Source organism: Ochlerotatus camptorhynchus, unplaced genomic scaffold, assembly GCF_037179485.1.
Source record: "Ochlerotatus camptorhynchus isolate MF236.1 unplaced genomic scaffold, CSIRO-AGI_Acam_v1.1 ptg000055l, whole genome shotgun sequence".
Classification (NCBI taxonomy): Eukaryota; Metazoa; Arthropoda; class Insecta; order Diptera; family Culicidae; genus Ochlerotatus; species Ochlerotatus camptorhynchus.
In genome coordinates this window covers 4,313,995-4,340,354 of record NW_027040545.1, presented here as the reverse complement: position 1 = coordinate 4,340,354, position 26,360 = coordinate 4,313,995, and the positions used below count along the sequence as shown (strand labels likewise).

The following is a 26,360-nucleotide window of genomic DNA, read 5'->3' as shown; positions in this document are numbered from 1 at the left end:
GGCACAATGAAACGACTAATCCAAAAATTATCAGATAGGATTACTAAAATCAGATTGCCTTGCAAATTCCATCGTAAAATAAGATCTCTGGATTGCTTGGCTTTTAGGAAAGAAACTGAATTTCATCAAAATCATCGTGCTGAAAGCTATATACGATGTGAACACTTTGCTAACATTATCTTCTTTTGTTTACTGGGATTTAAGACCGTTGGCGCAAGAGCTTTTTGAAAAAAACATCGAAGAATTTGGAGGAGAGTATCTTCTTCTTCTTCTTATTCGCATTATTTCAAGCTTATTACGTGCTCGCAACTTTGTTCTAAATGCACTTCCACAGTTAATAATTGAGAGCTTTCGATGCCAATACCAATGCATGAATTTGTATATTGTGTAGCAAGCACAATTAAGTCGAGAAAATTTCTAACCCGAAAGATTCCCTCGACCGGGAATCGAACCCACCGCCTCCGGCTTGGTAATACCGTGCCTTTACTGAATAGGCTATGAGGCCCCTGGCCCCCTATGGAGAATAGTATGTTACTGGTATTATATACAATTGTTACAAGTTCTCCGGTAGCGGTAGAGCAGAACTACCATATGGGGCGGACTAAGACTCAAACGCTAAGGCCAAATGCACCAACAAATCTTCAAAGGTACACAAATTATCATTTTATAGCTTATATTTTGTGCCCCCATTGGTCCCTTACATTGAGTACATTTATGCTCTCATTGTGCCTACCACCTATGCGGCCTACTGCCTGCTCTTTCCAACTAGTCCAATCTGTCTAGCTTAACTTTATTATTCACGGAACCGTGGACGTGGAGCTCCGCCCGTTCGTACGCTCTGCGCACCTCCTACGCACTACCTCTTCGCTCGCCGAAACCAAAAATTGCGACCAACGCAAGCTGTTTGCAGCGCGTTAGGTGGTGTCCTCCAAGCTCTCGAGTTATGACTGCGCTTCGCTGAACGCTGTTTCACTCGCGTGGAGGCCGTTGGCGTAGCCGTGCGTCGTTCGTGTCCGCCCAAAGCCGCTCACTCCTTCATCGGTGCTGGTGCTTTGCAGAGGGAAGTGGATAAAGCAAAAAACATGAACGAGAAACCAACAAAAAACAACCCTGAAGGGTCCGTCAACCAAAAAGGGTACAATGTAACTAACCCGTCGTGGGGTCGTTTCCTCCTGATATCGGTCCTGGTTGACTGGACTTGCTTCCGGTTTGCTATCGGTTGGCCACTAAAAGGAGGTGGCGTTCTGAAGCGTGCCAACGAATCCTCGGGATCACGCTTCCAATCGGTATCGCCTGCCCTAAAGACGTTCATGATGCCTGACGGAAAAAGTAAATGTTGGCAAGTTGATGGTTTCGAGATTTCGCCTTACCGGTTGTGATTAACGGGTTACCGGTTGCTCTCGTATCCGCAACTGCAAAGGCAAAACTGCTTCCAAACGCTCGTTTGCTTTCGGCCATATGGTTCCGATCGGTACCGCCTGCCCTGATATCGTTTGTCGTGACTGACGGAAGAGGTGAAAGGATTTCAGCGACGATATGTTAACGGCTTCGACTCGACTCTGTCTTACCGGTTCTGATTAACGAGTTGCCAGTTCCACTCGTGTCCGCCACTGCAACAGCAAGGCAACTTCTCGCCGCACGTTTGTTGTTGGCCAACGTTGTTGAGTAACGTCAGCGTTCTGCCTCGTGCCAGCAGATACTCGGGACCCAGCCTCCGACCGGTGCTGCCCACCCTGATGGTGTTTATAGCCGAAGTTGCTTGAAGTTTGAAGAAAAATCTGCTATAAATATGGTTTGACATTTTTTGATAAGCTTTCCGTGAAAGCACGTCAAGCGCGAATTTCACGTACAACGCAAAACCTGCCAGATGTAACAGTCTTGAAATTTGACTAACCAATTTTCATCACACCTGTTCAAATAAGATCGAAATCGGTGTAGAGCTATAAACTATATATAGTCAACTCTGCATCATATAAAATACAACTTTTTTAATCATTTAAATTATATTACGTAAGAAGGAAGGGGGTTGATCCTCCTTCCCCACAGAAAATATGTTGGCCTCGAATCGAAATACGGTTTACCAAGCGATATATACTTCTGTACATCCTTCTTCGTAAGAAGGGTCAAAAGCAATCAAATTGACCAGTAACATGTGTGTTATTTGATCTCTTTGATTTACGATGAATAGTAGGTTGACGCAACGTGGTATTTACACTATGGACGATTTCAAACGCTGTCTCCAGAATATTGCTACTTCTTGATTGCCAATTTGACGCCATTCCATCATAAGATTCCGTTCGAAATAATGATCCACCAACGTGTAGGAGATGTTCAACCCGTTGCAGTTATTGCCAACATAACCAATAACCTTTTTCATATAAGACATCTGTGAGGTCATGAATCTTTCGATGGATTACATTGCATTACATTACCGTAAACTTATCGCCATTTTCATCAGACAATTTCGTGTGAACACGTAAATCTGCTGTGGGTTTTACGCCCATGTCACTCTTGAACGATGCCATCATGGATCCCACTGCTGAAAGCATTGCTTTCTGTATTTTGGAACACTCCTTTTCAATTTTCTCAGAGATAGCATTAAATTATGTAATCAGCATCAACAACGGGCTATGAAAGAAAAACAAAACACGTTACCTAGAATATGTTTCAAAACACAACATGAAGCAGTCCTACCTGTTGAACAAACACGTAATCACTTTCCGTCGTTATCGCCTGCATTTCATCTTACGCCTGTTGCCCGGTTTCGGAAACAGATTGATTGAGCTGATACGTGGAAATCATGCCATCTACCTGGTTTACAATTGGAGAGCAAACTGTGAGCAAGATCCGGAAGATACTGAGAAACATCAACGTCAGATGTGGCATTTTACTGCGGGCCTGCATGATTCACTCCGGTGTTCAGATTAAGGGTAGGTTCAACAGCAGCGATGAATGTCGTTCGCAATTTGTCAATCCCGAAAAGTAAATATCCAATGAAAACGAAGAAAGATAAAATAGTATGAGAATACCAACAAGGTGGTTGAAATCAAATCTTCTGATCGAACCATCTTTTGTTGTCTTCTTGTGTTTCTTCCTTCGCGGAAGCGAATCAGAGCTCTCCTGAGCTTTTGACCAGAAAGTTCAGCAGCTTCCATTTCGGCCTCCTTGTAGGAAGGGATATAGGGTAAATGATGGCCATCGACTGTTTTCGGCAACCACAATTTAAACGTTAATTTCGCTGTATTTTCTCACTAAAACACTTCACTGAATGTGTTTAAACGATTCCTTAGTCTTTAAGGTTCAATCCCAATACATTTTAACGACTGATAAAACCACATAACAGGTCAAATGAAACATAAGCACATGAAAATACAGCTGATTTCGAGTTGGCGATAATAGAACAACTGGTTAACACACAGTTTAAAAGGAAAGGTTGCCGAAGTAAAAGAGGCTGCCGACAATAGTCACACTCACCTGAGAAGTTTAGAGCGCCTTAAAAACGTTTTCAAACCGTTTTGGACAGTTCTGTCGATTGAAATGGATAGAGTAGCTAGCAGCAGATAAATGTAAACAAACAAACACGTCATATGTGTGCGTGACACTGAGGAAATGCTAATAGAAGTGCGGAAGCTGCTTAGATTGCCGAGAATACGTAAATTCCCCTACTTCCTTTTTACACAGCATGTAATTTTGCTCCAGCCACTGGTTGGCTCTGACATCTGGCCCTTCCATAGTTTGTTTGCATTTTTACTGGTCACATTAAAAACCCATCACGAACCCAGCGTTGGCGGACCGCTGTCAAGACGAGTTTCGTGCCTTTGCTTCCCTTCCGAATGAAGGCGTGATCAGAGATGTTATGCTTCAGAACATGTCGGCGGCGCCGTCTGGGATTGAACCCAGGCCTGCTGGGGTGAGAGTTAATCACGCTTATCACTACACCACCAGCGCTGCTATTGTGTTATAGTCGATTACTAAGTGAAATGTCAATAGATTTTAATAAAACCAGTTTCATTTCAAAGCTAAGATTGTCCTTCATAATCATATGTATCAAATTGAAAATAATTTTAATAATTAAATCATAAATATTAGCCATTTAATGATAAAATAGGGGTCTTCGTGGTCAAAACCCACTTAAATCCCAACTTCCCGTATTTTTACCAGAATTAAACGTCTTTCATTCGCTTCCTAAGGGTTATTTTCGGTTTAGATATGATATGATTTATTCAGTTTGCATCCATAAACCCAACCAAATGTACTATTTTTACTTATTTTTATTGTTTTTACTGAAAATGGTACTGCTGATCGTTAAGAATTTTAAGCCCTATTTTCAATTTGATACATGCGATTATGAAGGACAAGGCATTGAAATGAAAGCGATGTAGTCGTCCATATAAAAGTTTTTGCGTACTGATGGACCAGCTAATGGATATGCATATCATTCATCCGTCGCAATCTGCTGGAGCGTACGCGTCGCAAGAAAGGAGGATGGACCTATTCCAAAGGTCACGGTTAGCAACATGTAAGTTTGTACGGGAACATCTTTGAAGAACCGGAATTGCAGAGGACATCTGAGTGTAGCAGTAACTGTTCGCAATAGCGAAACTTCCTAACGTTCATCACCGTCAGCCGTGTCAACGCGCCACTCTCCGGCAAGAAGCGTTTACAACACTCGCGGTCCTTTTGTGTGTGTATGCGTTCCGAATCGAGCCGTCGTAGAGAGAGAGGGAGAAGTATACAGCTGACCGTCGCTGGCTTGGCCGAATCAACAGTGAGCTTCCATCGACCAATCGCAGAGCAGAATGTAGCATAAATGTAACTTTTTCGTAGTTTTTGATATCAAGCTGAACATTGCATTAGGTCCTAAGTAATATTGATCGATTCTCTTTGTCGACTTTCTCTTTAGTTAATAAATTGAGCACATAACCGTTTCTTGTTGTGTTTGTCATATTAGATGCTAGATAAAAGCTTCTTTTATCGATCTGTGTGCTGAAAATACCTGGGAATTTTTGTTTTAGACTTAATTTTTGAGATTTTTAGCCGTAGGCTAGTTCATCTCGTAATATCTGGGAATGTCTTTACATGGCCTTGGGGATTCAAAGAAAAAGTCGACGAAGAGAATCTGTCAATGTTACTTAGGACCTAATTCAATGTTCAGCTTGATATTATAAAAGCAGTAGCCATTGTCGAGCCATTGTTCAGTTTTTTACCAGAAGCCGAACATAGAACGTTCGTCAAATCCAGTGTAAAACAGTAACCCAAGCGAGAAGAATTTCCATGTTTTGACCGGATTCGCCGATATGTTCCAGCGTCGCCTCGAAACAGCTTGGGCCCGACCTTCAGAAACAGCGTGGTTTCTTTTCACTCGGTGTACATACCGTATGCGTGATAATGTTTGCAACATTGAGCAATGTCAAAATTTAAAAAAAGTATAAGGGTTTGTGCCTAGGGGCACGAACGGACGCTTGACGTAGGACCGCTAGATGGAACAAATGTGAATATTTAGTTCTTTTAATTGATCAATCATCAATTATCAATTATCTTAACTCTTTCCGTTTTTTATTTGTAAGCGTATCAAATTTGTTGTATTTATTTCAAAGAGAAAGTTGATGAAGATAATCCAAGGGACTGTCAACTTGAGTATTTTCGAGTCATCTACTCGACTTTAAAAGGTGTGTTTTGATTTTTTTTGTTTTTTATGAATTTTTAAGTTTTGTGCATTTTGGTATTAAAGTGTATTCAATTCACCCCTCACAGGATTTCCTTGCGAATTATATGAATGGGGCGGGGTGGAAAGTATCGTTTGTGCAGTATATGTAAAAAAGGAGGGACTTCGAGAGATTGAAATCGTGAGAGCAAATTTTCTCACAAATTTGATTTTGTTGGCTTTCTGGGGGCTGAATATACACCCAAAGCGAATTATTCCCACTTCTCTCAAATTCTATATGGATTTTTAACACTTCCTACCAGCGTTTTCTGGAAAATGGTCAAACGATGACTCACCAATACAATCAGGCCTACAATTCCACACCTTCTATAGAGACCAGGTTGAGCCTTGATAGCTAGTTACTTGCGGGAGCTGATGACCTTGACAAATGTCCAAATAATACTCTTAACAAATTTATGGTGGTCCAGAAAAGGGCAGTTTTGTAGCCGTTTTGGTTGAGTAATGCTGAGCTGAGCACTACGAGCTACTGATTTCGATCCAAGCCTAGCGATGGGACTTCTTCTTCCTTCTCTACGGTTGCTCATATGAGCTCTGCAGCTCGCTGCTTGCAGGCAGCCTTTCGTTGTTGTTGTTGTTGTTGAAAGCACTCCTGCTGCTGCTGCTGCTGCTGCTGCTGCTGCTGCTACTACTTACGGTGATTGAATGAGCACCGTTCAATGGACCGCATCGTATTCGATTTTTAAGTCTGTGTTAGGGAATGCGCTGTTTTCAAATATTCGGTGATAATTTCAATAGTAACCTATTGAAAATTAACTAAGTGTTCAATTTAGCAGAATGATAGATAAATTTCCAATCGTTTGGTTTGTTTAGAATTAAAATCTATCTGCTATTGGTCGAAACCTGACCTCTTTTCGTAATGCTGTGCATTTTGGTTTTTTGAAATTGCGTGGATTCTATAGATCCTGTGCAGATCTATCTAGCCCTCATGTGTTGGTAGAGGGAAAAATGTATGCATGATGATTTTGTTTGATTTTATTTATTTGTAAAATCGCCGGGAAATATCAGCTGGCGTTTTGTTTTTTATGATAACTCCTTACTTTAAAACAGGCAAAAACTCACAAACAGGCTGCTTTTTCATGGCATACAGTGTGATAATTCAATAATCAATAAATTATCTCAACATTTAGTGGCAAACCACTCATAAATTTTGGTTACATACAAAAAATTCTATAATACACATTAAATTTCATATGTAAGCACCGATTGAAACAATCTTTTCGACGTCACTACAAGGGTGATTGATTAAACGAAAGAAACGAATCGTGCGGAATGAAAGCCGAGGAAAAACTAATTTCACCAATATATTCAGGCCTACAATTCCACACCTTCTATAGACAGGTTGAGCCCTGATAGCAAGCTGCTTGCGGGAACTGATGACCTTGACCAATGTCCAAATAATACTCTTTAACAAATTTTTGGTGGCTCTGAAAAGAACCGTTTTGTAGTGATGGTTGAATAATTCTGAGCTGGGTGTTCAACACGGATGAGGCTGTCGAGCTGTAAGTCATTTGGAGCGAGGGTGACACGCTTGGCATAGATGACCGACCCGCAGCAACTCACGAGGAGCTACTGATTCCGATCCATCGAATAGCGGTGCAGCTTCTTCTTCCTTTGATAGTTGCTTATGTGGGCTCAGCAGCTCGCTGCTTGCAGGCAGCCTTTCGTTGTTACTGGAGAACAATTTTCAACACCACACGCCGAAAGCACTGCTACTGCTGCTATTGCTGCTACTCCTGCTACTAATTTCGACGACCGAACACCACCACACAGTGGTGTGGTCGTTGGGAGCGTGTGGTTCTGAGTATGGCGATGAGTGTGTTAAATATTACGCAATTCCATCCTCCCTATTCGCACGCGCCCGAGGCGAATGATACTTCGACTTGTTTCGTCTACTTACTACTCTCTGACGACTGTGCTGGGGAAGCAGCATATGCATGTAGGTTTTTGGTGGATATGTTAGTTAATTCGACGCTTTTGGACAATGCTGGAAATTTAACAGTTTTTCAATAGTTTCTTGTTGAAAATCAACATTCGGAAGTATTGTTATCGATGCGTAGCCATATTTCTGATCGATTGGTGATACAATTATTGAAATTGAACCAGGGGCAGCTGAGTTATTAACGTTCAAAATCTTTCTTAATTTGTTACATGTTCCATTTTCGGTTTTCACAAAGTGTACCCCCATAGAAAAATCAAAGAAAAATCCTACGTCAAAAATCTCAAAAATTTCGTTTTCTAATAATGTAGTCTGGATCCATTTCTCTCCAGGTTCGGGTCAATGTTTGTCTGAGGCTTGCTGTACTTGGGTGGCGTTTAGAACAGGCCTTGGCCTTCATGACGCGCCATATTGAGTAATCCAGATCGGAAGATGTTCCTGCAACCACTTCTGAGTGCGGTTCGAGGTGTGGCACGGAGCCCCATCTTGTTGAAATACAACATTTGGCTTCGGACCGTACTGTTCTTTGATCCACGGAAAAATATACTTACTTAAAATCCCGATGTAGACCTCCGTGTTGACCTTGTCGCCTTCTGGAATGAACACTGGGTCCATTTTTTTGCCATCGGAAGCCACCAATCCAAACACCATAACGCTAGCAGGATGCTTGGTCAGATACACGTTCTTGTGCTCGTCGGCCACGTCTTTTACCGGAAGAGAACTTATATACCGGTCGGTTCTGGAATTTGATACGGGATCGACGGCAAACATGCTCTCGTCGGTGAACAGGATTACCGGATTTTTCACTTAAGGAAGTTCAAGATTTTCTTGGATCGTTCGACTCGTAGCTCCCGATGCGGTGGCAGTAAGTCATCACAGCACCATCATCATCGACGTCGGCAGTGAGCCAATAGCGAGATGTTTCTATGACAGGTGGGCAGGAACTCACGGTCTCCCAGTGTTGGTGAGTTTTTTGCCGTTAATGTTCACTATTTTTCCATACAGAAATTCAAAACAAAAAATTGTATGGGCGGATTTGGACAGTTTTTGACCTGTTTCATACGACCAGAAGGTATATGCTGGTCACAAACGCCGTGCAAAACTGATTTCCTACGCAATTAATCAACCTTTGATGTGAATTTCGCTAATAAGCACGAGGAGCATTTCTTATAGCAAAACTTGCCGTAACAAAATGGGAATAGCTCATTTTAGGAAACAAACTAATACTTCTTCCTTGTGTGAGACCTTTCATGCAGCTGCTAGAGCCAGTAGTATCCTCGTGGTTTTCACGTGTGGTTGTGTTGACAGTGTGTGAACACAATCGCTACGTCACGGACCAGCAGTGGGCTGATATGTAGGTGGCCATTAGACTGATGCAAAATTTGAAATTTTCGCTACGCAGTGCTCAAACGGTTTCAAATCGGGTCCTGATTAGCCTTCCAAAATTTAAACTCATTTGGTAAGAAAATGACTTGGCACAAATTATTCGAAGTTTATATGGAAATCACTATGGGTAAACCTAACTTTTTGTTCACTGTCTTCTACTAATTTTCCATATTGCTTTTTCGAAAATTTATATAATTAATCTTACGGGAAATATATTTAATCTTGCGGAATATCGTTTTGCAGCCTGACATTTGGCTTTTAAATTGTTATTAATTGTTTAAGAGATTGATAATTTTATGACATGATTAAGCAGCTGTTCTGTGGGTAACACTGTATTCTGCAGTGGGACATAGTAGCCATGATATTTGTGCTCTATTCTTCGCACCAGAAACACGAATGTTGCCTGCTGAAAAGTTGAATGAGCACAATCATAAGACAGCAGTGACTTGAATCATTAATACTTTTTGTTGCTTACATTTGATTGAAAAGTGGTTTTCAACAGAGCAGCGAAAATTTTCTATAATCACTGCTCTCATTTTTAAAAGCATAGTGCTGGGGTGAACTGTTTGATAGATATAAACAAAAACATAAGTTTTCCCATAGTAATTCCCATATAAATTTGAAATGGTTTGTGCCAAGTCAGTTTCTTACTAAAGTAGTTCAAATTTTGGGAGGCTAAGCAGGACCCAATTTGAAACCGTTTGAGCACTGTGGAGCGAAAATTTCAAATTTTGCATCAGTCTAATGGCCATCCATCGATACTAATGTTTTCAATGAGCTAACATATTGTGAAAGTTGTGAAAAGGTAGTGGTTAGCAGTAGGCTAACGTGTTGGTGGCCATTCGTCTCCATCAATGTTGGCAATGAGGTTAAGTTCTTTATTTTTACAGATTATGAGGCACCATTTCTTTTTTAAATTGTATCTTATTATTCAAAATTCAACTCGTAGCTCGCATTCATATTCTTGTGCTGAGGGCCAACCGTCAATCAAAAGTCAAAAGAAATCATTCTTGTTCTGTTCCCGTGTCGTTATCCTTACTTCCGATGATCTTCTGCACCCACAAGAGAACGAATTGCTTTCAGAATGGAAATTGCTTTGTACAATTCAAATTCTTCGAAGCACCTTTCAAATTGAAACGATTGCCAAAGGGAAATTGTCATTCCACGGTTTGACTTGAGTGCTTTCCCGTAACCTTTTCCACTTCATCGAGAAAATGCAAGCAATCCTGAGGGAAAAACATGTCATCAAAACAGCGCCCCATGCACAAAATATCTCCACGGTTCATTGTTGTTTGAATTTGAATTTCCGCCAATCATGAAGGACTCGTTGCGTTTTCTTGCTTCTGGGTGAATAACGTCGGAAAAATTTGCCTCGACGCACATTCACTGCTAACCACTTGCTTTGATCCGGTGTTCCCTTAGCGACAAATTTACTGTTTTGGCAAAATTGATTGAATTAACGAAACATTCTAATACGAGCAAAGCCACCCGAAATGATTCACAAAAGAAAATTTTATGTTCAATGTTTTAATCATGAGCACTGACGAATCGATGTTATTTTTCCATCTCCAAATTCCATGAAACTTCGCATGTAATTGTGCACCAGGGGCAATGAACCAAATTTGTGCTGGCCATTTTGACCCTCGCCCAATTTTTCAAAATGACGTATTCGATAATTTTTTTTTTTAATAAGTCAAAGCAGAAAACGGCTCTTCTAATCGAACTGACGTCTGTTGGAGTTGTAGGAAACGTGTTTGCCAAATAGACGCTAAAAAAATCAATTTTTTTTTTAAACTTTACTTGAAATACCTAAATGATTTTTTTTTTCAAATTTCAAAAGTAATGTTTATTTGAAAGCTTATCAAAAATGCTAAATTTTTTGAACCGGACATACTAGAAATTTCCTTGAAGAGATAAAACTAACCTCGCTACACCATAATCATCCCCTCTTAATTTCAGGGGACTAACATAAATGTTAGCTGTCCAAAGAAAAATCCGGAGCACGACTCTGCTAACACTCTGAATTGTTAACAAAACGGAACCATTCTTGGATCAGCCATATCGTTTTACCGTCAACTAAAAGCACTTGTGGGAATGAAGACATAGATAAACATTTCCTGAGAAAGGATTGCTTTCCTGTTTTATGTGCCTCACACCGGAGCCAAAATCGCAATCGGAAGACAATGTTGATGCACGTTTTTCCTTTTGGAATTTCTGAGAAAGCAATATCCATGAAAAGTGAGCACCAACTGAGCTGTAAAAAGAATGACGAAAAGCAAATGCTCAATTCAGCTGAGATATTTTCTCAGAATGCACTGCTTTGCAGGAAACACAATTTTGTTCAACTTCATAGCAATGCAGAAGCATATTTATCAGTTTCCTCCGTAATAAAAAATCGGCAATCATTCAGAAGTCATTGGCATAAATTTACGATCAAAGCAATCGGTGTTAATTGAATCGATGCTGAAAAGTTTCTAGTCGGTGATTTCAACTAATTGGAAATAATTTGCATTTAATTTTATTGCAGCAATATTGGTATACCACACCATTCAATGAGAAAAGTATTGCAATCTCACAGTGGAGTAAACTGCAGAATGCCTGACAAAAATTAGTGTATGTATCGAAACGAGCTAGAAAACATCTGAAAAGATCATAAAACAATTGTGGATCCAAGTGTGCCCCTTAAATATGAATAAACTCACCCTACACACTTAGATAAAATCATGTAAATTAAGGTGCTCTGAGAGTGACATATACGAGCGTCAATTTTGACATAAATTTTAGTCATAACAGACGTGGAAAATAGCTTAATCAAACGAAATTTCCGTCGAGCAACAAATTTTTCAGTCTCGAAGCACTTAAAATTACATGACATGTTTGTTTACGTCTCATCTTTTATGTCAAAGATGGAGTCTGTCACGTTTAAAATTAGTTATTCTATTAATAAACTAACCAAGCGTTCCTAACGTGAACATCGAACTACTTAATATTAAGCTCAAGTTATATTGATTTCAGGTTAATCCGTCGGTATCACTAAAATTAACTAAATGTAACTTTTGAAGGAGTTCATTCAATTGTATGCTGTAAGACAGTCTTAATGCGTACATTCTATAAAGCATATTTATATCGTGATCGCACTTACCCCACAGCTACGAATTACATGGGGTAAGTCAGACATGTAATTATTCTATTTGACAACCTTAAAATATTGAAGTTTTCCATAGAAATAGTAGAAATTATTTGAAAGCAAAATTGGCTTTGTTGTCTTATTTCTACTTAAAAAAATTAAAATAAAAGATTAAATTTGAAACCAAGATTCAAAATGGTAATTCTGTAAAATATTAGGAAAGAAGAGCTTTTACTCTAATGTCGTCAAGTTTTTGAGTATTCGGATAATATTTAACAAAAACTTTCACGTTCTAGCGGAAATCAGATAAAAGATATAAAAGTTCTGTCTCAAAAGACAATAATCCCACTTCCCCCAGCGTAACTAAGTTTTATTACTCTAACTTTATTTAATTTCTCGAGGAAATGAGCCGCCTTTGATTCACTATCGCTAATATATTCACCCATGAAGTATTCTGGTTGCAGACACTGTAAAGCTACATGAGAGAATAAAAAGGAAATATATGCTTCATCTTCGATCTCCATATCTCCAGGTATGGACAGAGCTACTTGTGTTTGAAATAAGGCAGAATCTCCTAAATTTATTAAATTCCAACTTTACCAAATTGTATGGAAAGCTGTATTTGCTGTACCAAAAATAACTAGAACATCAAACTCCAATTTACTACTAATATTTAAAAGAAGAAAAAATCTCCTTAAATTTAACATTTTTAATTTATCTACATTTTATGACAGACTGCATTATCGTGAAAAAATAAATTACTAGAAAATCAAAACTCCAAAGAACTGCTCATGTTTAAAAGAGTGTTGTATGCATGTATATACAATCCAACTTCAACTGTCCGGCAGTGTTTTTATGGAAGAAAAATGTTTGCATTATAATCTAATATTATCTTATACTGATCCCATTGAAAAAAATTTAGCCCGGAAGTTGAAAGGTGATGGCTCTGTTGAGATTCAGTAACCCATTTCAGAATGCCTGGTCACTCACGTCCATTCCGAGGTTACTTTTACTTACAACAAGCCCCCCCGCATACACTGCGTGTACACTTCCATCATCAAAGCAATTCCTGCTTTGTAGATGGCACGTATTTAGTAGGATGCATTTCATATTTTTATATATAGTTGTAATCAGTTAGATCTCACCGCTTATGTCACAATTGTCCTTGCTGCTGAATCTTTGTCATCTCGATTCTCGTTGAGTCCTGTTGAATAATCGGCATCTGTAGTGGAATACTGGTGGAATACGGCTATTATCCGGAGGGCAGAATGCCAACACCAAAATCGTAAAAAGACACGGTAAACTTATCTTCCGGGAGTGGAGGCATAGCACCGAAACACGCGAATAGAAAAACCGACCGAAGCACAAACCGCTGGCGGCCGCTACAGCAACACAACTATTCAACCCGAATTATTGCCCGGGAGTTTTCACAATAATTTACAATATTACAACACTGATATATTAATAATGATAAATCTTCATTTATACACGTGATAATAATGAAAACGAATTTATTAATGCCTTGGTACAAGCCAAAAATCACGCGGAAAACACGAAATTTGTGACACCGAAATTAAAACCAACCGTTCGCTGGCAGAGCCTACTGCGCAATCCGCTCATGTTTAAAAGAGTGTTCGGCTAAAAATCATGCCAATTACACTACCCGTCATAAGTATGGACTCGCAATGAGTATTGCAACACTCATTTGAATATTGGTTCACCCCCCAAAAAGTTTAGCAACGAAAAAAAAAAACGCAGTAGGCTCTGCCCACGAACGGGTGTGTTTGTTTTCGCTGGCGCTGAAAATCAAAAAAATATTAGTTATTGCGTGTGGATAAGCGTGAATTAGAGTCTATCGCGTTTTAAGAAGCTTTTCAGTGATATTGTAATTAACGTGAAAACTCTGGGACAAGAATGTGTTGCTGTGGTGTTGCGTTGGTCGGTTTTTCTTTTCGCTTGTTTTTGGTGCTTTCCCTCCCTCCCAAGAGGTGTTTATCGGGATTTTTTTGGTGCTGGTGTTCTGTTTTCCGGAGGATGCACGCGAATGAGGTTTAAGGCAGAAATTCGGTGCAAATGAAAAACTTCGCGAGTGAACAAACTAGTGCTTTTTTGGAGGCAGAATTTGGTGCGATCCATCTGATTATAAATCAATCCTTAATGCATATTTCCATACTAAATACGGGCCAGATTTCGAAACATCACATTTCGAAATCTGGAAGTGTGTTTAGAGTAACATTATTCATATGATAACGTTAGCGTTTACATGCGGGGCTTATTGTATGTGAAAGTAACCTCGGAATGAACGTAAATTACCAGGCACTCTGAAATGGGTTGCTGAATCTGCACTAGAGCTATCGCTTTTGAACTCCCGGACTAAACTTGATTGAAAATTATTACATCAAAGATTGTTGTAAGCAAATTTGTTCCATAATACCACTGCCGGCCAGTGGGGGTTAGATTGAATGCACACACATACACGCGCACACCCCAAAAAGTCAAGCAACATCTAAAAAATGTTGAAAAACGTGCTGAATACGTTCGGAGAAGGTAGAATTTACGTCTTTGGAACATGAAAAAAGTACTAATCCGCTTCAGAAAAGTTAGGAATCATAGCTGAATGAACTGAATAATTTCAGAAAGGTTCTTAATTACTTTTGAAAAAAATAAATCATTTCAGAAGTCATCGGATACCCCTCGGAAAGTACTGAAGTACTTCAGCAATGTTCAGAAAGGTTCTAAATCTCTTAGGAATGTAGTAGATAACTTTATAAATATTCTAAGGAACTTCGGAAAGTACTGAATCACTTTATAAAAATTCGATATCTCTTCTAAGAGAGCGATTAAGTACCTTCAAACAATCCTGAAGTGATTCAGTATTTTTCGAAGTGATTCCGACCATTTCTGAAGTAATTCAGTGCACTCCTAAGATTCAATTATTTTTTAAATGATCCCGTTCTTGCGGAAATGATTACAAACTTTTTGGAATGATTCAGCACCTTCAAAAGTGAACCCGAAATTTTATGAAGTGATTCAATACTATCCGAAGAAATTCCAAACATTTCTGAAGTGGTTCAGTACTTTCTGAAGTAATTTCAAACTTTTCTGGAAGGATTCAGTTCTTTCTCAAGTGATTCAATACTTGCGAAAGTGATTACAAACTTTTTGGAATGATTCAGTACTTTCTAGAATGGTTCCAAACTTTTGTGAAGTGATTCACTAACTCCGATTTTGATTTTTTTTTAATGATTCAGTAGTTTCTGAAATGATTCAGTTGTTTCCGAAATGATTGTGACTTTTTCTGAAGAAATTCAGTTATTTCGAAGCATTTCCGAACATTTTTTAAACCATTCAGTGCATTCCTAAGCGATTCAATTCATTTAGAAGTTATTAAGTTCTTGCGGAAGTGATTACAAGCTCTTTGGATTGAATCAGTACTTTCCGGAGTGACTTCAAACTTTTCTGAAATGATTCAGTACTTTCGGAAGTGACTCTGAGTTTTGCTGAAATGATTAATTACTTTCTGAAATGATCATGAATTTTTCTAAAGTGATTCAGTACTTTAATAGGTGATCCCGAACATGCCACATTGTTGCAGAAATGATTACAAACGTTCCACAATGATTCTGTACTTTCCAAAGTGATTTTGAATTTTTCTGAAATGGTTCCGGTCTTTTCTGAAGCTATTCAGTATTTTGTGAAGTAACTCCTGACATTTCTAAAGTGATTCAGTACATTCTGAAGCAATTCCAAACTTTTCTGAATCGATTGATGAACGTTCTGAAAGTGATTCCAAATATTTCCAAAGTTATGCAATACATTCCGAAGTAATTCAGTTTTTTTAAAGGTTCTAATATAGTTGTCTATCCAAAAATGAATGGAGAGAACAAGAATTTTGAATGGTTATAGTTCTTAACAACCCTTTATTTGTAAGGTTCACTTCCAAAAAACCATCATACATAAGGTTAAAACTTTATACAAACGTTCATCTAAAGTTCCATAACCATTTCAGTTAAAGTTTAACAGGTATTATAAACAATGTTTAACCATTTTCGGTAAGGTCAAGATATGGTTCGCGTTTATGCGGGTTCACTTGTTTTACGTTGTGATGGTTTTGGGATATCATTACTATGTCATCCATCAGAATGACCTCAGCTATGAGTAAGGAAAGGTGCACTTAAGTTAATTTTTTACTTTCATTGAGCAATACAAAGTCAATGAAGTTCAAATATTCACAAATTGTAAATGGTTTATCCATTCTGCTGGCAAATTTTCTGACCCTTACTCGTTTTATTTTCTAACAAAAATATTGTAAAGTAGTAAGCTCTGCTCCACCAAAGATCTCTGCTTGACTTGTGGCTTCCTGCGATGGGAAAATAGGTCTGAAATTTTAAATTCTATTTTATACCCCCCGGTTTCATTCTTTCAGGAACACATTTTTCCTGCAAATAAATGGAAACAGTCTTCTAGAGCATGCATTATCTTAGAATGCTTCGGATGAACAGGTCAACTCAATTTGCATAATAGAGTAAAAGTCAAGCTCTCTAAGTCTAGGTAAACCACTTTCATAGGTAAACAACCGACAGCGGTAAAACTAACAACGAGGTCACTTCACTGAACCATCCCTATTCTGAGGCAAGAATTGTACAGCAGCGGCTCGTAGTCAGATCAGGGAAAAAAAAAGTGCAAACCACTCAACGCTCTGCATTGAAGGCATGAACATCCATGCAATCCATTGATTTCATGAGACAGTGGATGGAGAAAGGATTTCCAAACGTTTATGCATTTTCCCTGTTAGTACTTGTAATGGAAAAGTCAATATCGACCGTGAACATGGCCATCTGGAAGTCACAATCATAAACAATTGCTTTTTTTTTCGAGAATTTCTAGAGAATGAAAACAAGTCCAAGCAACATCGTGTAGGAGAATAGTCTTTATTTTCATCGGAAATTGGTGGCTTTTGTGGGACTTATTGATTATGATTGCACACAGCGGAGACTCAGTAGGCCTTTCTTTTTTTTTCATTCGCGTTGTTTTCAAAGATCAAAATGACATGATTACCTGCGATTTGTCAATGATGAAAATATGTACACCTTGTACATTGAAGAATTGTGCGGAATTCTGAATCGAAAAAGTTGGCCAATCCTCGGTTTTTCATTCTCAGTCCACTATTAATTTTAGCCTTCAATATTCGTAACCGGTACATGCCTATTAAAGAATTGGTCTTTTGAAACATGCTGTCATATAATTGTCTGGTTTTCGTTTGTTGGTTGGCTCTAAGCCTCTACGGCCGGAATTATGGATTTCATCAGATTGATCAGGTATTTGGTATTTTGAGCTAAGAGTAATTTTATCAATTTTACTGAAAATCACAGAACAGAATTTATTGAAAACAATAATTATTTTTACCCGACTCTGAGTTTTGTATTGGGCTAAACATTATAAGGAACAGAAAAATTTAGCAATTTCCTAAAAGAAAAATTTAAAACGACAGGCTTGCTTCAAGTAGTCATTCAAAATAACAGGAAATGTCTTAGAAATTCATTGCCCAAATGGAATAAAAGTACCTACAAACAATTTCAATATAAAAGCAATCTCTATTCAAATGTAGCGGATGTAATGTTCAGGTAAAATAGCATCTGCCTACTAAGATTACACCCACAGTGAATGTCTAGCCGACATGTGCAAACATACTTCGCGTAAAATGCAAAACGCACCACGCCTCCTTGAATATGAACGTATGGTGTCAACCTTTTCACTCGGAATCCGAAGAATTTAGGTACAGACAAATGCGAATGAGAATTTCTTTCCACTGAATTTTGCTGCCATATTTATCGGATTGTGTTGGATCAAGTTTCGCAGAACTGCAGTGACTCATTTCCAAATTGAATTTCAAATGATCCTATTAGTATTCTCGTACACCTTGGTTTACCGAAAGGCTATAATATCACTTGAAAAACAAATTTTCAGACTAACGGGTTGTTTACAGCTGTGCGGATTTGCTAGGATCAACTTGAAGCTAGGTGCATGTAGAAAAAATCTTCAACGTTATCGACGAGATGTCTTCACACGAGATGTCTTCACACGTCATCACGGTTCATGTTCAATAGTTCAGATCTATCGAATCAGAGTCTATTCAGAAGTTCAGGAACTTTCTTAGAAGTCAAGAGCAATTCGTTAAAGCTAAGATAACATAATTTTATTTTTGCGAACTTCGTAGAAGATCGGAGAATTTCTTGAAAGTAAATGGAACGTTGTAAAATTTCAAAAACGCAGAAATTTCAAAACCTTCGTAGACATTCATTGAACTGTGCAAACGGTCAGGAAACTTTCTAGAAGTTCAACAAATTTTTAAAAGAAATTCATCTAACTTTGCGAAAGCTCAGTGACCTTCATAGAACTTCAGAGAATTGTCAAGTAAGTTTTGCATAAGTTCAGAGATCTTTGTAGAACTTCTTCTAACATTGTAAAAAATAAGCGAACTTTTGAAAAATACAGCAAATTTTTCAGAAATTCAGAAATTTTGTTGACATTCAGGGTTTTCTATAATTTCAGGGACTTCTTAGATATTCAGAAGACATCAAATAAATTTAAGAAATTTAATATAAATTCAGGAAACTTCGTATATTCTAGCGAATTTTGAAAAAAAAAATAGAGTGTGATCGCGCTCGGGTGGGATCCCTACGTTTTGTTTTGATACGGATAAGTACGGATACGAATAAATGAAATGAAACACACCGATGTGCTTGGCCGTCCTGCCATGGCGGAGGCATACGAACTACTGGTCTATTGTTTATTTGTATTTGCTTGTATAGTAGCTACAGTGGGTAGGGTAGTTGTACATGTAGATGACGTTGCACAAACAGAGTGATTTGTAAAAATTCGGGAAAACTACGTAGAACTGGGAACCTTATACAAGTTTGGGAAACTTCGTTGAAGCTATGGGAACTTTGGTTTATTTTAAGAAACTTTCTTTTAGCGTCTTAAAACTTCTTTAGACTTCTTACCATCATAAGACATAAAATAGATCAGGGGATTCCATTGAAATTCAAAAGATTTTGATTAACTTCAGGGAACATCGCAGAAAATTAAGTGTAGGAGTGCAGTAAACTTCATAGAAATTCTGAGAACTTGGTAGAACCCAAGCGTATTAAGTTATCCGAGGAATTTCGTAAAACTTCTTTCATTTTTTTATGTAGTTCATTTTTTTGGAAGGCTCAATCACGTCAGCTTTACGGAGCCCATAATGCATTATTCATTGTTTGTACCAAAATTCACTTCTTTCTATGTCTAGTAGGAGTTGGGCCGAAAACTCGCGGCTTACCCGAGTTTAGAGGAGTACATTGTCAAAGAAATGTTCAGACTTAACATAAATTAGCTAAATCAGACTCTGTGATAAATTGTCTAAAACAGTAATACATACACAAGTTTTGAAAATGTGATATGAGATACTAATTGGCAACCAAGTTGCAATTTAATTATTAATTTCCACTCACCAGTGCAATCTTTAGATACCCTGGGGAGCTGATATTGAGTGCCAGTCTCCCAAGTGTGAAAGCCTCAATAAAGGTAATCTTACCTAACCTAACCTTATATTGAGTGTCTAACATTCAGGCACGTTTATAGTGTCGCTGCAATGGTGATCAATATAAGCTATTTAATTGTATGCAGCACTTGCCACCGGTAGGTGAATTAATCAGCGTTTGTAATGTTTCAGTTTCAACAACTTGCAAATAATATGTTATTCAATCACATACCTAGCGGGAATGCTACTACATTTAAAAACAAATATATGCCAAAACACAATTTCCTGGATGTATTCCCTAGTCACTACATCCCAGTCTCTGAGATTTACCGGAATCCCACAGTCATGCTTGTGACCGTGACGTAGCAAACCAAAGCAGGTGAAATAAAAACAAATTATTCCGTTTCAACGTTATGCACTCATGGCGCCGGTGGTGTAGTTGTGAGCATGACTGCTTCTCACCCCAGTGTATCTGGGTGCAATCCCAGCCGAGGTCATTGTGTCCATGTGTTCTTCATGGGTGTAATATCCACCACCCTGGCATTTGATTGCCGTCAATGGACGGTAATCAATGTCCGTGGGTGATTGGCATTCGATTGCGCAACATAGATCGTCGTAAAATAAAGGAATCATGAAGAAGAATGTTGTGCATCCATGCAGATGAAACATAAAAATGTGCATCAGGAAATTTTTCCCAATGACGAATCATGCGAACTCGACCAGTGCAGTGATGCGTCTCCTAACAAAACCTGAACAAAATTCTGAAGGGCCGTGAGAAAGGGCCACCAAAGAAATGTTTCCTTTGATCAGTTCCTCAGCTAGGAACCATTTTGAGCCAAATTTTCGCAATTGAGGATTTGACAAAGAAGTGACCGAAATGTGTATTGAACAATAAATTCTGCATGCGACATTCTTATTTTTTTTTTAATGTTTTTGAAATATATCATAATCGATATCAATAAATAAAATCTCCCGCTTAGTTCCGAAAGTTTCCGAAACATAAGCATGAGAGTTTTGAAAAGCTGTAAAAAATTCTTTCGGACTGAGCCAAAGTAATTTGTAGGAATCAGAAGGAAAGGGCTGCAATCAACAAACATTGATCAACATTTATTTTCATATCGCTTATTTCGTAAGGCTCAACTGTCATAAAAATAACTTTTCATAGCCTAAAGACTTTGAAAACAATTGCATAATCAATAAAAACACAGTGTCGAAGTAGTGAGAGTCATGATGTGTACTACTGATGTTTTCTGATTGGTGACTTAGCGTGTGCTTTACGTACTTAATATGTACGAATTGTAGAGATTCAACTTGTCTTTCTAGATACAAATCCATCATGCAATTTGTTCGATCAATTCACTAACAAGGTACTTATTATTGTATTTACTCTTTTCTGTACCGATAGTCGACAAACCGACAACAGCTTTGGATCATGTTCATCCATTTTACAAATCATATTCCTTCTACCAATAATCGATTACTATCTCACTGCTGCACAGCTTTCAAGTGCAGAAATCAGGAAACATTCAACAAGTAAGCGTGTAAATTACGTCACTATCTGCTCTCTGTCATGGCCAACCCTGTTCATCGCACAATTATAAGCCATTTAACAATTGCATAAGACAGCTGGTCAGGTGGGATCGCCGTTGTGCAGTGTGCTTCCGGTGCCTAGGGTTAAGATCGAATTTCCGTCAAACCCAGCACAACTCGCACTTTAGCTTTATAACTTCTAAATTGATTTACCTTTCCATACTTTCTTGGATTCCTTGGATTTGATGATGAGTCACAAATTGTTGACATATTTTTAATCTAACACTGTTTCCCACTGTTGATCCCAATTTTTTCCAAACCCATTAAATGTTATTGAATTCAGATCGACACATGGATTCGCTAAGAGCGCTTCTTTTGTTTTCATGAAGAATAAATGTAAATATTCATATTATGCGTTCTTATCTCGGTTCTTATAGACTATGTTTTGTAGCTTCATTCACGACGAAATCATTGATATGATGTTTCTGCTCGACATGAAAAAAAATGGGGACTTATGCCGATGCAGCTATCCACCCTACATGTCGAGTTGGTAAACGTGCTTTGATAATGCTTTTGTGCCAGGCTAGCTGCTAGAACCACATAGCGTATATAATAAGGAACGTTGTGCCATGAACGATGGACGCTAAATGTTCACCCTTTGTTTGCTACCGCTCAGGACGTGATGAGAATAAGGTATATGCAGTACAGATTTATACGATTTTAACAGTTACTGATTTCTGAACAAAATTCCGGTAACAAATCCGATTTACTTAACGAAAAGCTTATTGTAGACATATGGGGTTCATTTTTTTGTGGGTAAGTATGAGTCTTCTTTAGCTAGTCTACCATTGAAATCATTTGTAATAATATTTGTAAAAAAATCATTCAAGTATTTCCATTTTCGTCAAATTTGTTCTTTCACTGCAATCAGGAAGAAACGAACAATAGAATCGAAGATATTAAATCTTTGATGGCGGAAATGATTGAATTCCTAAACTATCCGTGGAAAAGTAATTGACGGATGTAGTAAACCATTGTTCAGAAAATGACCCGAGCAGCAAAGAGGAAATTAAATAAATTAATTGTAGTGTCAGTTTGTCCTGAGAGAGGCGACGAACTTTTACCGGTTGTTTTGCAAACCAAATAAAGTGGCACACGAATTATTTGAAAAGTTTCAATCAGTTTTAAGACTCTGTAGTGCTGCATGCAGTTAGTCTCAGGAACCATTGGAGTGAACTTGGGAAGCGGCACTCATTTAGCAAAAAAAGGTAGGCATTAGTGGTGGCCACCACTATTTTTCGGCTGTTTGCGTTTTTGTTTAGTGTTAGTCATATGCTACTAGTTTAACTTAAACACAATGCGATGTATGTTATACTTATAACCGATGTTGATTTAAACTGTAGTTATTTACGATACATTGTTATACGGCTTCTGGTTGTCTGGACGGACCTGGATTAGAGTAGGGAGGGGTGTACATAAATATTCCAATTTATGCTTAGTAATATCCTGTCTTTGTATCGATTTTGTTATTTAGTCCAAAAACATGTCCTGATGAATGTGGGCGTACCTGTATAAAGAAAGAAGGAAGGATTAGTGATTTCAATTTAATTCCACTACCTTTATTGATTATACTTGACGGATACATGTATTTCGTCTACGATGTGCAGACTTCTTCAGTGTATTTTACTGAATAGTCGAGAATTAGTACAAGACATTGAAGAAGTCTGCACATTGTTGACGAAATACGCGTATCAGTCAAGGATCAGAAATTAATGTAAATTACTAATCATTCTCTCTTATTTATTAAAAAAATAGATTATTGAGAAACGAAGCATTTTTTTTCTAGATAATGAACAAACGAAGCGATCTGAAATTGATTCATCTGCCTTTTTCTCAATATATAAACATTTCAATACTTGCTTCCTTAGAAGACCGCTGACTTTAGTTTACTAATTTAATATTACTTATAAAAAGAGCCTTTTTTGTGAAATGCTCAGATTCCTAAAGGAGAGAACACGAGTCCATTTTGTCTTAAACATTAGGAAGCGATGGTCTTGCATCGTTGCATCCATCGCACCATTCCCGTTGGTCATGGTGAAGATAACAACTACGCGTCAGTAGCACGTTCAACTCTAGGACGCAGTCATGGTTTGCTACTGTTGGTGCTGCATGACATGAATGAACTCCAGCGTCGATAACGCTGTAAACAGCAGGCCATGGCCAATGATTTCCCAGTTCATATACATACATAGTACATGCACCATCGTTGCTGGGGAATAGATGCAAGCAACGCCTGCTGAGACGACCGGAAAACAGCTTATGGTGAGTTGAAAATACATGCAGCACGGTTGAATTGTGTGCACAGCGTAGAGAAGCAGCGATTTCCATCAGGGTTGTATGTTCTGAAGTCACTTAATTAACCAAATTTTTACTGAATATTTTTTGTCAACCTTCGTAAAAGAACTGTACTGGGGCCATAACTGTGCTGCAACCTTTGAAAAATATCTGTTCTTAGTACTTTAGAAGCAGATCATCCCTACGTAACACATTCCAACGTCCGTTCAGCGGCAGTACATTCGATGGTATCTTCTTTTCGGAAGCAGAAGCAGCACACCAACATCCTACGGCCGTTCCCCAGGTTGCAGACAAGTTTCTTTCCCGAGCCCTAAGTAAGTTTATTTATCAGAGTTCATTAAATTTCGTTCATCCATGCTTCTACCACTTCTACCAGTCTGGTTGGTTTTCTGCGCGTCGTAGTATCGTCAGTATTGTCACCATCATCATGATCCTCTGATCCAAAGTGTAAAGATACAGGAAAGAATATAGCTTCACTTCAATCTTGATGCCTGGCCTTAAAGAAGATGTTTTGGTTTGGCATAGACAAACATTGAATTTACATTAAATATTGATGATCTTAATCATGAATTCTGATAAGGATAATTGATATTGGTTCAGATCTTAATTAGTTTACTCGGTGACCAATCAATTGAGATTGAGATTGAAATCATTTTGAATTCGATTACAATTTTGATAAAATTTGTTCGCATACTTTGATCCAATAGATTTTTTTTTAATTCGCCTTCTATTCGAACCGTACGTATTACGTATGAGTAGCACAAGGGAATCTAAAAAGTGTCAACAAGTGAAAATCTCGCATGACATTGAGGAAAATAAATCCAAGCGATGTACTTTCACTTGTTCAATGTAGTGCATATGCTCATATTGTATTCCAATTCAATTCGTTCGGGCCATTGATTCGAATGACGTTCTTAGCTTACAAAGCAGATCAAAAAAATTCTCTACAGTGTGGTATGTTGAGTTTCAGAGAACACACTTACCTTTGAATGAAATATTTGATTATCAGATAAATTGTATCCCGTAGTGGTGTGGCTTGCAACCGCACAAGGAGTTATTGCTTGTGTTTTTAGAATAGTGGTGAAATTTTATCGAGTGGAGATAACATGCATTATCATTGCAGAAAATAAATCATTATCGATTGTATTTATTTTCGATACGGGGACGACGTGTAGACGATGGAAATCGATGATTGACACCATTTTGGAATCAAGATGGCGACTTCCGGTTTGTGAAAACTATCAAATACCTTACAATATAGGTATTATCGGAACGAAGACGACGTGTAGAGGCCGGTAATCGATGGTAGATACCATTTTGGATTCAAGATGGCGACTTCCGGTTTGTGAAAAATTGTCAAATACCTTATAATATATCTAGCGTTCAGAATCATAAGGGCCTAACTACGATGATCGATTCTCTTAATCGATTTTCTCTTTTATTAATAGCTCGTCTAGATTATCCTTTCTCGGTAAATTTCATGTAGCTGTTGCTAGTTATTACAACCTTCTATTAAACTGTATTGGAATAATTGCGTAAAAAAGGTTCCCCTGATTGTGGTAATGCGAAGAGAAAATTGATGGAGGGAATCGATCATCGCAGTTAGGCCCTTATGATTCTAAACGCTAGATATGTATTTTCGGAACGGGGTCAACGTGTAGAGGCCGGAAATCGATTATTGATGACAGCTTACGTTTTGTGAAAGTGTAAAATAAATGTTATGCAACAAGTTTTTAAATAACGTTTATTTTCGATAATCTGCCTAATTAAGTCCAAATCACGCAACCTAAATTGTTACTTTGGGAACACACTTAATTTTTTCAGCCGGGATTCCAACACCCGAGTGTTTCTGCAATTAATTTTGTTGAGATTCAGTAAAACAAATACCGACACTGAGCTAAGAATAACATTTTGCTGAAATATTAGCAATCTAACAGGTATTTTTCAGAGATTTCAGCAAAATTAAATGCCAAGGTAATTGGCTGTTTGAGATTTTACCGAGCTAGATTAAGTGTGTATGACATCCTGTCAGTACCCGGGACATGCTGCTTACTGTCTAAATTCTGTTTTTGGTTGAGGGCATGTGTGAAAAGAGCTTAGAAATACAGATAAAATTGTTATGAACAGTTCGAAACTAGCTATGAAAAATTGGGATAACAAAATGAATCGTCATTTGTTGATTCATATGATTGATTGCTGCTTTCCCTAGACTAGATTTATAACAAGCTTTGTGATGTACATATTTCAGGTTAATTTGCCAAAGGGTAAATCTCTTTCCAATGTGTTCGGATCATTAAGGTCCACAGACACGTACGATTGGCGCTACATTTGAAACATTGTAGAGTGGCCGCAAACGTCAGACACAAGAACATCACGTTTCACCATGATTGATGAAGGTGCGCTGGGGCTGCTGGCATATTTCACCGGACATGAAGCCATTTTGGTTGGGAATAACAATTCAAAGCTGCCCAGTGCCTACTCTGCTCTGGTTTGGACATTTTTAGATGGGTATCTATTCTGCATAATGTGCTGAAGCTGTCTTGGAAATGGCTCACACTGCTTGATGTTTATTAGCCATTTCCACATATTTTCACCCAAAAGCCCAGCCTCTACATAATGAAGGGGAAACGACTCTAATGTTGGCCTATGGACTTAAAGATTGGACCCATCGATATAAATATCCTGGTATTATTTTTTTCTTAGAACAATGCGTCATCTGGACAATACAAATAAATGTTTGTAGTTGCTAGTGAAAAATTGTCAACAAACGTTTTCCTTC

The 26,360-nt window shown here is 38.1% G+C and overlaps 1 pseudogene; it reads right to left on the bottom strand.

Annotated features, from left to right (window-relative positions):
• Positions 1–2,209: 2,209 nt before the first annotated feature.
• LOC135717451 (uncharacterized) overlaps positions 2,210–26,360 on the bottom strand; it is a 72,518-nt pseudogene continuing 48,367 nt past the window's right edge.